This window comes from Lactuca serriola, chromosome 1, assembly GCF_051521515.1.
Source record: "Lactuca serriola cultivar US96UC23 chromosome 1, Lser_US96UC23_V15, whole genome shotgun sequence".
Classification (NCBI taxonomy): domain Eukaryota; kingdom Viridiplantae; phylum Streptophyta; class Magnoliopsida; order Asterales; family Asteraceae; genus Lactuca; species Lactuca serriola.
Window position 1 is genome coordinate 58,652,840 of NC_136408.1, and position 5,034 is coordinate 58,657,873.

The window sequence follows — 5,034 nt, forward strand, 5'->3', positions numbered from 1 at the left end:
TTTGTGAAATAATTCATTCAAATCAAATTCATAATGTTCTTACTACATAAGAAATAAAGAAATCCAAATTCTTTTATCATAATACATTCTCCAAAACAAAAATTATTATAATAGTACATTCATACTTAAAAATCTTTGGATTCTTCACTGAGTTTTCATAACGTATATTCCTTCAATAACCTACACATATATAATATTCGGTGCAAGGTTTGGAAATCTAAAACAAATTTAACAAATATAAAGAAAAGTTCACAATCTTACGCTTCTCACAAGTTTGCAAACTTCATTTATATCAACATTATTTTCAACATTCCACAAATGTCAACGAACACTTCTGGTGAACGGCTGCATCAGATCTAACTTTTGAAAACTGAGTCGACGATAACTATAAGGTTGCAAACGCCTAAAAGTCATTTTTGGAACCATCATACATTGTATCATATTCTTTTTTTACATATATTTATTTCTATAGATCATACAACCTCAACTAAAACCATCATGAACCTTCATTTGTTTTAACTTCATTAATACCAACCAAATTAATACTAGACACCTATCTTTTATCTGCATAATATATTGTCTCATGTTCTTCTTATTTGTATGTATTTCTTTTAGATGTATGCATGCTTATTACGTTATACATGTGTGCATGTGGATATATAAATTAATACATATATGTATATGGCTAGCTTACAAATTTATGAAGGGTTACCTTGTAGTAATCGTAGGGAACAACATAAGCATCACTAATGCTCTCCATCTCATATTTGAGAAGCATCAACTCGAGACGCACCCATAAGTCAAGTCCCCAAGAGACTGTATACTTTCCGATCACTATCCAAAATGTTTCCACCATCATCTTGAATACCATCGTCACCATCATCATCCATGACGTGACAAGCATCACAGTCAGATCCTTTACAATCATATTTCTCTTAAAATGTAACGCCATTTGTCTGAATTTTGTTTTGGATGTGTTTGAAGGGTTTTTGTCGAAGACAAGAGCTCCTCGTGATTCACTTAGTAATGGAGTGTGTAGCATAACATAACATAACGTATTTGTAGATGTGATTTTTGGAATATTTTCAAGTACTATTTATGGAAAACGAGTAGTTGATTTTAGTTAATCGTCTTTAAGTAATCTAAAATTGTAAACATGTGTTACTTGTTGTTCTTGTTATGTGCTGATATTTAGCTCACGTAAAGGAGCACATAAACAAGAAAAAGGTTATTGGTAAAAATATAGAGTAAAGTATATTATATTTTTTAGACGAATGTCGTAATGTTACTATAAATCTCAAATACGAATCATATTATCATAAGAACCACTAACGATTGTTGATTTATTGGGTGAAAATCATCAAAGTCTATTAACTATATGGACCTAATCAAATTAGTCCCTCGATCAAAGGATTAGTTAGGTAAAGTATGGTCAAATATAGACCTTTCATGAGATAATCTCCTAATCTTGGGATAATGACTTGAAAGGGTTAACGAACTTTCGATTTTGTTCATATTTAGTCACTAAACTTTTTTTCATTATCTATTTGCCACTGAACTATTAAAATTATTAATATTTTAACCTTATGACCGGTTACTTCCTCTTGTATTATGTTTTAGCAAATTATTTATTTTTGTTAAATTATAGCAACATTTGTTGATAAAAAATCTATGAAATAATAATTAAAAAAAACAAAACCCCGAAAAGTTTATTAAAAAAACGAAAAACTGAAACCGAAATAAAAGACCAATGGTTTGGTATTTTCCAAAATAAAACATCAAAATTTCCAATCTGATTTTGGTTTTACAAAAATTCAACTTTCGAATTTCCATATTTAAATTGCTCCCAATTTTTATAATTGAAAAATGATTATAAAACCAAAAAGGGAATGAGAAAGCGCTCAATTCGGAATTCTTTTGTCCAAAACTCCCCCTTAACATATGACATAAACATTTTGCTTCAATCCGGAAAATTCAAAAAATCTTCAATTTTTAGCTTTGTTTACGGACCGCCTTTGACAAAAATTTGGGTGGAAATTGTCAATTTCAAAGGCAGTTCGTGAACGAAGCTAAAAATTGAAGATTTTTTGGATTTTCCGGATTGAATCAAAATGTTTATATCATGTGTTAAGGGGGAGTTTTGGATAAAAAAAAATTCTGAATTGAGTGCTTTCTCATTCATTTTTTGGTTTTATAATCATTTTTCGATTATAAAAAGAGGGAGAGATTTAGATATTGAAATTCGAAAGTTGAAATTTTCATAGTATGCGGACTTGAAGACCGAAGTGACCTCGAGTATTTGAAGTTTATGAAATGATTCGATTGGAGATTTTGAAGTGATTTTGGTACATGATGGGTTTGGACTTATTGAAGATTTTTGGAGTGTGCATAAATGCTTAAATTTTGTGTAATTTTTTGGAGAATGAGAAACTTCTAATTACCTTTTGATGTTCGGTTTGTATGGTCTCACATTCTAGATACCAGATTAAAAAGTCATGGAAAAATTGAAGATTTGATGTTCATCTCTACATGTGTCACGCTTGAGGCTCGATTCGTGAAGTTACTCGAGTTTGGAATATTTGAAGCGGGTCATCTATTCCTAACTTTGATGGGGTGAATGTTGGGTACAAAATTATCTATGTATGACTTTGTAAATAGTTTGACTTTTGTAGACCCACTTGCATTTGGTAAAGTAGCCTTGTGACATGATATATATATATATATATATATATATATATATATATATATATATATATAGAGAGAGAGAGAGAGAGAGAGAGAGAGAGAGACATGTAAATACATCTATATAAGGTGGGTTCATACCACATGTAAATGTGTGTTTGAGAGATGTAACATTGAGAGTGTTAATGTGTGTTAATTATGTAGATTGAGATCTAGATCCTTTTTTGTAAACACCTTTCATAATCGAATGCATCTCTTAAACACCCAAATCACCATATTCTTTGTGTGTTCTTTAATTCCGCTTGCCAAACTAATGGTCATAATTCACATCAGTGAGAGTGAATCATTTTTTTGTAAAAACAAAATCGGATTGGAAAATTTGATTTTTTATTTTGGAAAATATCAAACCACTGGTTTTTTATTTTGGTTTCGGTTTTTCGTAGATTTCTTCATCAACAAATGTTGCTAGAATTTAACAAAAATAAATAATTTGCTAAAACATAATACAAGAGGAAGTTTGTTCATATTTAGTCATTAAACTTTTTTTAGAGGGAAACGAACTTTCGATTTTGTTCATATTTAGTTACTAAACTTTTTTTCATTATCTATTTGTCACTGAAGTATTGAAAATGTTCACATTTTACACTTATGACTGGTAACAACCGGTCATAAGGGTAAAATGTGAACAATTTCAATAGTTTAGTGGCAAATAGATAACGAAAAAGTTTAATGGCTAAATGTGAACAAAGTCGAAAGTTCGTTACCTTTACAAGTCATTATCCCCCTAATCTTTTAATCTCAGCCTTTCAATATAAATTTAATTTATTGAATTTACTTTTATAATTACTATTTTATAATTATTCATTTTATTTATTTAATTAAATTAATTTATAGCTAATCTCAAAATAGGATGTTATAAAGACTACTATAGAACTTGTATATTTAACCAAGTATACTTCCCGATGTTACAGAGACTACTATAGAACTTGTATATTATTATGGGATGTTAAAAAAATTATATATATATATTGAGTTTTTTTTTTCGGATTAAACATCAATTTTAATATTTCCTGAAAAAGCTCTTATATTTTTTTTTCCGGATTTAGTGCTTACATTTTTTATTTACCCCTTACATTTTCAGTTTTTTCAATTTAGATCCTACATTTTTTCATTTTGTAGGATTAAACCTCAACTTTATTTATCTTTTTTCTAAAAAGTTCTTAAGTCTTTGTTATCTTGAAAGTTTTCTTGCATTCGTTTCCATAATTTCATGATAGATGCTCCAGCTTCATGATGATTTGGAGTAAATCTAGAGATATTGTGTTGTAACTGCATTGATTGACGATTACATAAATTTATCTTCCATGTGGCATCATCAACGTAGTGAAGTTCATTGTGTGGGCATGTAATCATCTAAAACAGTTTTACCCAAGATGTGTAACAATCATCAATATAATCAAGGATTATTCTCATTAGGAGCCCTATGGCTCGATGATGGAAGAAGAACAAGCCATCCCCTCCACCTCTTCTCGCCTATGGATGTTGTCCTTCTCTTCTTGTCATTCTCATATTCTATCATAGAACACTATAACTCCCTAATGAGAATAAAAAAGCCAACAAGAACAACTTTTACCCTTCCTTCACCATAACAAACATAAAAAAAACTCAATATAGATAACTCTTGATTAAACTAATGATCCTTGCGCATCTTGGGTTGAACTTTTCCATATCATTACATGAAATTACAATGTTCTTGACCAATCGTCAACTAATGCATTTACATGACTATCTCTCCAGATTTACTCCAAAATCATCATGAAGCTGGAAGCATCTACTATGAAGTTATGGAATTGGATGCAATAAATATTCCAAGATAATAAAGATGTAAGGGTTGTTTTAGAAAAAAAAAGTTAAGGTTTAATATGAAAATATGAGAAATATAATGGCAAAATCGACAAAAAAATGAAAATGTAAGTGTAAATAAAATAAAAATAAAAATTGTAAGGGCTAAATCAGGAAAATAAAGTTAAGGTTTAATCTTAAAAACCCCACTATATATATATATATATATATATATATATATATATATATATATATATATATATATGCTTAGGTTATTTTGTTTTTACTAACTATTGTGTGTCATAATGCATAGACCTGAATCAACGGATGTAATTAATCAACGGACATGATTTGAGAGTGTATGATTTTACAATGGGATAATATGTACCACATGGTTAAATTCTTTAGATTCTCTTTCAGGCATTTCAACAAAAACTTGTTAGAAATTATCATCAAACAAGTCAAAATTCATCTAAGATGAATAATGAAGTTAGAATAATAATGTGGGTG

General features: G+C 29.2%; 1 long non-coding RNA gene across 2 annotated transcripts; it reads right to left on the bottom strand.

Moving 5' to 3' along the window:
• LOC145089247 (uncharacterized) lies at positions 1 to 1,117 on the bottom strand. Of its 2 annotated transcripts, none has more exons than XR_013701386.1 (2): positions 713 to 1,117; positions 1 to 385 (listed from the first exon to the last, which is right to left on the bottom strand). It is a non-coding gene; the product is annotated as an uncharacterized LOC145089247 (long non-coding RNA). The 2 variants fall into 2 exon arrangements; XR_013701387.1 differs by having other exon boundaries at positions 1 to 403.
• Positions 1,118 to 5,034: the final 3,917 nt, after the last annotated feature.